The 10,336-nt window shown below is 42.9% G+C and overlaps 1 protein-coding gene across 2 annotated transcripts in view; it reads right to left on the bottom strand.

The window, feature by feature from the left end:
• The window catches only part of DOCK9 (dedicator of cytokinesis 9), a 426,004-nt gene that overhangs the window by 259,213 nt on the left and 156,455 nt on the right, over nucleotides 1–10,336 (bottom strand). The window lies entirely within an intron of this gene.

Here is a 10,336-nt window from a genome sequence, read left to right as displayed (position 1 = left end):
ACAAGTGAAAAATCAAAGTTCACCACCCGATATAATTAATTTAACACAAGATGAAGTACGCCTACGTCTGAGTAAATTAAACATTGACAAATCCCCAGGGCCAGATGGCATTCATCCACGAATATTGAGGGAATTGAGCTCCGTAATCGACAGACCGCTGTATCTCATCTTTTTAGACTCACTTGTAACAGGGTTGGTGCCTCAGGATTGGAGGATTGCTGATGTGGTACCGATATTTAAGAAAGGAAAGAGGGTAGATCCAGGCAACTACCGTCCAGTAAGCCTGATATCAGTAGTATGCAAAGTTTTTGAGGGCATTTTAAGGGATGACATGCAAAAATATATTGCAGAAAATAATATAATAACTGACAAACAGCATGGATTCATGAAAGATAAGTCGTGTCTAACCAACCTGTTGGGGTTCTATGAGGGGGTAAGTTCAAACCTGGATATTGGTAATGCAGCTGATGTGATTTATTTGGACTTTGCAAAGGCATTTGATACTGTACCACATAATAGCCTTATACTAAAGCTCCAGAAGCAAGGACTAGGGGACACAATATGCAACTGGGTAAGGAATTAGCTAAAAGATAGGAAACAAAGAGTAGTCATAAATGGTACATTCTCTAAATGGGCCATAGTCAGCAGTGGGGTGCCACAGGGATCTGTGCTTGGACCGATTCTTTTTAATCTCTTTATTAATGACCTTGTGGATGGGATTGATAGTACAGTGTCAGTCTTTGCCGATGACACCAAACTATGTAGGATATTAAAAACTGACCTGGATAGTACAATATTACAAAAAGATCTGGATAAGATGTCAGAATGGGCAGATACTTGGCAAATGAGATTTAATGTTGATAAATGTAAAGTAATGCACCTAGGACGGAGTAATCCTATAACTGCGTATACATTAAATGGAAGTAAACTCGGGACTACAGAACAGGAGAAGGACTTGGGTATTCTCATTACAAATAAGCTGAGCAGCAGCACTCAATGTCAAGCAGCAGCTGCTAAAGCAAACAAGATTTTAGGGTGTATAAAAAGAGAGATTAGATCCCGTGATCCCAACGTATTGTTACCCCTCTATAAATTACTTGTAAGGCCACATCTGGAATACGGGATCCAGTTTTGGGCTCCACATTTTAAAAAGGACATTCAGAAGTTAGAGTCAGTTCAAAGGCGGGCAACTAGACTATTACAAGGAATGGAATGCCTCCCATATGATGACAGGTTGAAAAAGTTAGATATGTTTAGCTTAGAAAAAAGACGTCTCAGAGGAGATCTCATTTATATGTATAAATACATGTGTGGTCAATATAAAGGACTGGCACATGACTTATTTCTTCCAAAGACAGTACTAAGGACCAGGGGGCACTCACTGCGAGTGGAAGAAAAGCGATTCCAACAGCTAAATAGGAAAGGGTTCTTTACAGTTAGAGCAGTCAGACTGTGGAATGCACTACCACAAGAGGTAGTAATGGCAGATACTATAACAGCTTTTAAAAAAGGGCTGGATGATTTCCTCAGTACACACAACATTGTTGGTTATAAATGACTTAGTGACTAAATGTACAACTGGTGGAGGAAGGTTCAACTAAATGGACCTAGGTCTTTTTTCAACCTAAGTAACTATATAACTATATATTATATATATATATATATATATATATATATATATATATATATATATATATATATATATCCCCATTATATTGCATTTGTGCATATACCCTTTTCCACTCTTGTCAATCTAAGTGTTTGGGTCATTTTTACTTCTGGTTTCCCGCCCGGTCACATTTTCCTCCATGCTTGTTTTTACACCGTGGTTTTACTGCGTGGCTCTTTTGTGATCCATCTTTACTTAGTTAAATACAATCTGTCTATTTTTGCCCTAGTGCTCTTGTTCTCTTGTGTTTATTATAATTTTATGATTACAGTGACATGTGATAGTGGAATGGTGTAGCTCCCCACATAGGTCTGATTTTTTTGCACTGGTATTGAGAAATACCATGACCTTCCCCAGCAAAGTCTAAGAGAAATCTGAAAGGCTGCACGCACGTTGCTTCTTTTGTGCCTGCAATTTTGGTTGCAGAAAACAAACTTCTTTTTTGTGTTTTTCCCTGCGTTTTGCCATTGACAATGTAAAAAAAATGCAAGGGTAAAAACGCATCAAAAACACGTTTTTTTTATGCGTTTTTTCGGCTAGAGGTGTGTTTTTTGCCAGAGGGTGCGTTTTTCACTGGAGAAACAAAACTGCAGTGTGCACACATCCCCTAATACAGAAATGAGCGATTCACAGGACCCTAGACATGTGGCCATGTCAGTGGTCTCTTTCCAGTGGAGAAGAGCCCAGCCATCCACCTCTTACCTGCCGGCATTCCCCAACATCTCCTCTGATTTGTACGCATGACGACGTGCATGAGTGATGCCACTACAATGATGGTGAGCCACACATATAAATTGGGTAATCAGGCTGTTCGAGCCCTGCGAATCACTTCCTATTTCAGAGGCCGCGGACTACTGCTATGGCCGCTGGATCAGATCCTGAGAATATATTTTCTCATCTCTATTTTAGGTTAATAGGGCGTTCTTAACCCTTTCCTTACTTGCTATGAGGAATAGAAGGATTAAATTTGGGCACGTTCCAAGTGTAGAAATGCCATCCAGCATGAGCGTATTTCCCTGTCCTTATTAAAAGGAACCTGTCAGGTGCAATATTCACCCAGAACGACGAGCAGATCTGGGTGCATATTGCCAATCCCTGCCTAAGGCTATGTGCGCACTGGAAAATGGAATTTTCTCAAGAAAATTCCGCAAGCACTGAAAGATTACCGCACCCGCAGTAAAAAAACGCGACAAACCGCACCCGAAACCGCATGCGGTATGCAGCGGTTTTGCCGCGTGCAGGTTGGTACATGTGCTTTAATGCATTCAATGCAATAAAGCACATTGAAGAAAAAAAAAAAAAAAGTAATTTCCTTCTTAGCAAATATATAAATAGATAGAATAGATAGAGAGATAGCTAGATAATAGATAGAGGGATAGATAGACAGGGAGACAGAGAGTCCCTGTGAGCACACGCTGCATTTCTCACGGTCGGTAGTGAGTTCACATTACCGGCCGTGGGCAATGCCCTGTGGTTACCTCTGCTGTCTCGCTGCGAGGCTGCATTCAGCCTGTGTCAGTGTCAGTCGCGGCTGGATGCAAGCATCGCAGGACGTGGATTACGCCGTAGCGGTGTGTTTCAAGGGGGTTAATTAAAGGGTGAACCAGGAGCTTTTTTGTGTTTTATTTAAAATAAAGGATTTTTCGGTGTGTGTTTATTCACTTTACTTACGGGTTGATCATGTCAGCTGTCTCATAGACGCTGCCATGATCAAGCCTGGACTTAGTGGCGGCGATCCGCCGACATTAACTCCTTATTACCCTGACTGCCACAGCATCACGGCAGCAGGAAGAGTCGGGGACACTCCGGTACTGCCACATAATGCATGCGACAGTCCCGGGGCAGCTGCGGCTGATATTCTCGGCTGCGGGAGGAGGAGGGCATTAACCCTGCCCCTCGCCCTCCCCAGCCTGAGAATACCAGGCCGCCGCTGTGTGCTCACCTCGACTGGACGGTAAAAATACGGCAGAGCCCACGTGTTTTTTTTTTTCTATATTTCCATTTGATTTGTATGTGTGTTCTATGTCATGTCTGTGTTCTATGTCATGTCTGTGTTCTATGTCATGTCTGTGTTCTATGTCATGTCTGTGTTCTATGTCATGTCTGTGTTCTATGTCATGTCTGTGTTCTATGTCATGTCTGTGTTCTATGTCATGTCTGTGTTCTATGTCATGTCTGTGTTCTATCGAAATCCAAAAACGAATCTCCGGCACTCCAATGGAAAAATGAGAATAAAGTCTGGGTTTCTTTGGTGTTTTTTATTGAAAAAGGCAAGAGAAAAAGTCTGTCTCAACGTTTCGGTCACAATGAGACCTTTATCGAGAGTATTAACAGACTATGTAAAGAAAGAAAGAAAAAGAAACATAAATGTTACAAAATAAAATAAAACATTATATGAACAAAACAGATTATATGTCAGGAGACAATGGATATAATACATACATAAGGTGTACACTGTAACATGCATAACCTATAATACAGTATATGGATGGAGAATCCACAAACAAAGGTATTACCATGTAAATACCCAGAATTAAAATGGCAATAATCCAAACCAAACATTGAGTACAATAAGGAAATATAGCAATTATGCATGAAGAGATGACAAAAGATGGCAGTATAACACGTACCTATGAGGTAAAGGAATTGACGTGTGAAAAGCACCAAGGAAAAACGATGTGAGTCAACACTTAGAATGGGGAGAGGAAAGTTGATGCGTGTGAGCACTGAGTGAAAAAAGACAAAGCGTCCATTAAGAAATCATGCAAGGTTTAACACGTAATAAACTATCAAGTGTGTGTGGATACCTGTGACCTTATAGCGTGATAATGACGTCAGCCGGTCGGGATCGCCAGGGGGATCATATAGTGGTATTCTGCAAAAATAGGGGGCTGCAAATCAAAACTAGGTATATACTAGTGAAAACAGAGAAAAGGAGAGAGTGGAAGAATGGGATGAAGGAAAAAAAAAAAAAAAAAGAAAGAAAGAAAGGTAGGGAGAAATGGGGGGGGGAGGGAAGGGGGGGATTTGTGGGAAGGAATGTTATTGGAGATTGGGGCTGTATAAAGTAGTACCTGCCAGATCAGGGTAAACAGTTCAGTAACTACTATGTCGATAGAATACCTATCTCCTCCAATAGGGGGAGGGGGAGAGAGGGTGAGCCTATGAAAAGGATAAGAAAAACATGAAAAAGGATGAGGAAACATCATTATATAGTGAAGAAGACTTGCATGAGAGATAAGTGATAATGCTCACTACCTGTCAGAAGTAGTAAGCAGGTGTACAGTGGATGTTGGTATCAAACGTATAAAACGGGATCAATCTGAGTTAGGCCGGAATTGCCCTGGTTAACAATGCCCGTCTTCCTGTACTCGCTGTGAGCTACTGGCACGTAGAAGCAACAGGTTTATGCTTTATGGATGAAGGGGACAAATAATAATAGTAGGTTACAATGAGTTACAGTGTGTGGCGAAGTAAAACTATGTGAAGTTTAGAACACAGTACTTACTGCCTGTAAGGGGCCTCGCCACTATTTCCCTCTATTACCTTATACGTTTGATACCAACATCCACTGTACACCTGCTTACTACTTCTGACAGGTAGTGAGCATTATCACTTATCTCTCATGCAAGTCTTCTTCACTATATAATGATGTTACCTATATAATGATGTTACCCTGATCTGGCAGGTACTACTTTATACAGCCCCAATCTCCAATAACATTCCTTCCCACAAATCCCCCCCTTCCCTCCCCCCCCCCCCCATTTCTCCCTACCTTTCTTTCTTTTTTTTTTTTTTTTTTTCCTTCATCCCATTCTTCCACTCTCTCCTTTTCTCTGTTTTCACTAGTATATACCTAGTTTTGATTTGCAGCCCCCTATTTTTGCAGAATACCACTATATGATCCCCCTGGCGATCCCGACCGGCTGACGTCATTATCACGCTATAAGGTCACAGGTATCCACACACACTTGATAGTTTATTACGTGTTAAACCTTGCATGATTTCTTAATGGACGCTTTGTCTTTTTTCACTCAGTGCTCACACGCATCAACTTTCCTCTCCCCATTCTAAGTGTTGACTCACATCGTTTTTCCTTGGTGCTTTTCACACGTCAATTCCTTTACCTCATAGGTACGTGTTATACTGCCATCTTTTGTCATCTCTTCATGCATAATTGCTATATTTCCTTATTGTACTCAATGTTTGGTTTGGATTATTGCCATTTTAATTCTGGGTATTTACATGGTAATACCTTTGTTTGTGGATTCTCCATCCATATACTGTATTATAGGTTATGCATGTTACAGTGTACACCTTATGTATGTATTATATCCATTGTCTCCTGACATATAATCTGTTTTGTTCATATAATGTTTTATTTTATTTTGTAACATTTATGTTTCTTTTTCTTTCTTTCTTTACATAGTCTGTTAATACTCTCGATAAAGGTCTCATTGTGACCGAAACGTTGAGACAGACTTTTTCTCTTGCCTTTTTCAATAAAAAACACCAAAGAAACCCAGACTTTATTCTCATTTTTCCATTGGAGTGCCGGAGATTCGTTTTTGGATTTCAGCTGACTATTTTTCTCCAGAGCACCCTATTATATTCAGTGAGCCAGGTCTATTCGATATAATGTCTGTGTTCTATGTCATGTCTGTGTTCTATGTGATGTCTGTGTTCTATGTCATGCCTGTGATGATGCCTGTGATGATGCCTGTGATGATGCCTGTGATGATGCCTGTGATGATGCCTGTGATGATGCCTGTGATGATGCCTGTGCGTGTGTGATCTGTGTGCGTGTTTACTCTGCACCGTTTCCTCTTCCTGTCATAATGACATCACTTCCCTGCAAACCGCAGACAAGCGATGTACATTACCGCAGGTAAACCGCGAAATACCGGAGGGAATAACGCAGGAAAATGCAATGAACCGCACAGAATTTGCTGTCTGCATTATTCCCTGCGGGATTTCACGATTAGATGGCAGTCAATGGAGTGAAATCCCGCAGCGACGTGCGGAAAAGAAGTGACATGCAATTGTTTTTGCTGCGGGAATCCCGCAGCAAAACATGCAGCTGTCAAATTCCACATAGTGCGCACAGCATTTTTTTTTTCCATAGGTTTTGCTGGTGATTCACTGCAGAGATGTTATGAACATTTTCTGCAGCGAAACATGCAGCAAATCCACAGGAAATCCGCGGCAAAAACGGGTAAGTGCGCACAGGGCCTAACTGTCCCTGTATCTAGTAGCATAGATAAAGAGATCTTTAGAAAAAGTATTTCTAAAGATCTTTTATCATATGCTAATGAGGCCAGCGACTAGTCACAAGGGCGTTCGTTCCTGAGCTCATTCCACACTCTTAGCATGTTAGCGCCTCCACAGTAGAGTGCTACCATGCTATTCAATGCAGCATCACCAGCGGGGCCTCACGTACCTCCGTACACTGATCAGAAGTTCTGGCACTTCCGGTCATGTGCACTAGACTTGTCTGAAGCCGGGATGCGTACACCCAACTTCATAGTGTGCATGACCGGATGTGCCCGGCATTCAGATCAGCGATCAAAATGCACACAGGTACACGAGTCACCGCTGGTGATGCTGCATTGAATAGTATGTTAACACAACCCTGTGGGCATACTAACATGCTAAGAGAGCGGAATTAGTGCAGGAACCCTAGCCCTTGTGACTAGTCGCTGCGCTCATTAGCATATCATAGAAAATCTTTAGAAATACTTTTTGTAAAGATCTCTTTATGTATGCTGCTAGATACAGGGACGGTTAGGCAGAGATTAGCAATATGTACCCAGAACTTCTCGTGGTTCTGGGTGCATATTGCATTTGACAGGTTCACTTTAAGGGTACGTGCTCGGCCAATGGCTATAGGATGATATTGACATCACAGTATTACAATTTTCCAATTCACATGCAAGAAATCTATTGACCAATTATTATTTTTTTTTTTTTAAATTAAAAACTAGTAAAGAGAGATCTAAGATTAGATCCAGCAGGGATTGTCGGCTAGAACTGCTTGTGTGTATTGTGTGTAGTCATAGGTGGCCTCAGTATCAGTATAATTAGTACACAAAGGGATGTTTTATGTATCAAGCACGCAGCGGAGCACCACAATGTCATCCTATTCCCCAACTGGCACTTGTGCTTCTTTATATGCACTTTACTATTATTCCTGAAAGAGGACGGATGCAGAGACTTCCAGCACCTTTGTACTCGGGAGGGCCTGGCTTCCTGCTTCTAGGGCCACCGATTTTGAAGATTGTTATCTCCAGAATGTTAAACAAATAGCTGGGGTAAAAATAAATGGCAGGAAGCTTTCACCGAGGAAATGGATTGAACAGATTTTCAGAAGGTAAAAGAAGAGACACTTGTACATTACAACTATTTGTTGAGATGTGGACTTTTATACATATACAACATATACGTGATGAAACAATGTGGGCAATTATTGCTGATTAGATCGAGTTGTAACCCGGCATCTCAATACACAATTATGTTCTGCTATGGTCAGATTAAGAGGTTAAAGAAACTTCATGCCCATGTACGATGCCAAATAAATGTGTAAAGCAATTTTTCACCCTTGCAGATGGTTGCGGCAGTAGTCAGTCTGAACCGCGACTCCACAGCACAGGTAAGGCATGTCGCGCGCTGTAGATTTACAATCACATTCTCCGTCCTACTGTGTTCACCAGCTTGTATGCAGGAAGATCCGACGGCCAGCCTCAATAAAGGAGGCAACAAGTGGCAAATAGAGGGCAGCAGGTAGGGTGAATATATGGGAGAAATCAATAAACACTTTTGATGTCATTGTGGAGAGTCAGGCTATGTGCACACGCTGTTTTTGTGTGAAGATTTTCTGCACATAAAAAAAGCATGTTTTGGTAGAAAAAACGCAGCAGAAATAACTGACTTTCTTCATTGTGCTTGCGCTTTTTTTTCCCCACATGCATTTATCCACGCTTTGTTGCACAGTTGGGACCCAGCTCTCATTGCCTGGAGCAGTTCCCATGCCGCACCAGGCAGTTTAACTCCCTGAAAGCTGCGATTAATGCAATCGCAGCATTCAGGAGGCAGAAAGAGGGATCGCTTAAGGTACAGTCACACTAAGCGAAGCTACAGCGATCAGACCTGGCAGGGATCGCTGGAGCGTCGCTACATGGTCGCTGGTGAGCTGTCAAACAGGCAGATCTCCACAGCGATCAGAGATCAGCCTCCAGCGACCCGTATAACGACGCTGTGCTTCGTAACCATAGTACACATCAGGTTACTAAGCAAAGCGCTTCGCTTATAGTTACCCGATGTGTACCCTGGCTACGTGTGCAGGAAGCCGGCTTCTAGAAGCTGCGGACACTGGTAACAAAGGTAAATATCAGGTAACCAAGCAAAGCCTTTGCTTGGTTACCCAATGTGTACCTTGGTTACCAGCGTCCGCAGAAGCCGGCTCCCTGCACATTCAGTTAGTTGCTCTCTCGCTGTCAAACACAGCGATGTGTGCTTCACATCGGGAGAGCAACAACTAAAAAAAGGTCCAGGACATTCAGCAACGACCGGCGATCTCACAGCAGGGGCCAGGTCGTTGCTGGATGTCACACACAGCAACATCGCTAGCAAGATCGCTGTTGCGTCACAAAAAACGTGACTCAGCAGCGATGTTGCTAGCGATGTCACTTAGTGAGACGTGGCCTTTAGTCTCCCTGGCGATCGGGTCCCTGTAATTCGATCACATGTACCCAATTGCTGCCATGTCAACCATGGGTCGTCATCATGATGACCCCGGGTTACTGAGCTACGGATCACCTAAGGCTATGTGTGCACGTGTGCGTAATTCATGCAGTTACGCTGCGCTTTGTAGCGCAGCGTAACTGCATGCGTCCTGCGTCCCCTGCACAGTCTATGGAGATTGTGCAGGAGCCGTGCGCACGTGGCATATTAGAACGCAGCGCTTCGGCTGCTGCCCGAATCGCTGCGTTCTAAGAAGTGACATGTCACTTCTTCCGTGCGCTTTGCCGGCAGCCCCTGCTCTGTCTATGGCAGGAGCTGCAGGCAGAGCGCACGTTCTCGCCGGCACCATGCGCTTCAGAACGCAGCTTTTCAGCTGCGCTCTGAAGCGCACCTTTTAGGTGCGGTGCAGAGCGCACACGTGCGCACATAGCCTAACAGACCATGCTGTATGAATGGTGTGAGAGGCGAAGTGCCTCTCAGCACTGACATAATCCTCTGTAGTGATAAAGCACTGCAGGGAGTATAGAAACGCAGGAAAAAAAGCAGAAAAAAATTGATATGCTGCTTCTTTTTTTCTGCAACAAAATCTGCAAGGAAAAAAAGGCAGCAGCATGTGCACAGCAAGTCAGGACTCTCACAGGCTTTGTTGGCATGTGTTTTCCCTTGCAGTATTAATTAAAATCTGCAAGAAAAAAAACCTTGAAAAAAGCAACGTGCGCACATAGCCTCACTTTAAAACACAACATACTGGACCACCTTCCCAAAAGGAGTTTACGGATGCTGCTAACGCGCTTTATTTTAGGAGGAAATATACGTCAGTTATCAGCTCTCCTCCAATCAGCTGATATTATACCATTATACTTGGATATGTGGGAACCAGTAATTCCATGATTGCACAGACAACAACCATTGTCCTTGCTGTACGCT

Source organism: Anomaloglossus baeobatrachus, chromosome 2, assembly GCF_048569485.1.
Source record: "Anomaloglossus baeobatrachus isolate aAnoBae1 chromosome 2, aAnoBae1.hap1, whole genome shotgun sequence".
In the NCBI taxonomy this organism is placed as follows: domain Eukaryota; kingdom Metazoa; phylum Chordata; class Amphibia; order Anura; family Aromobatidae; genus Anomaloglossus; species Anomaloglossus baeobatrachus.
Note: the sequence above shows the minus strand (reverse complement) of the source record. Positions and strands in the feature narration are given on the sequence as shown.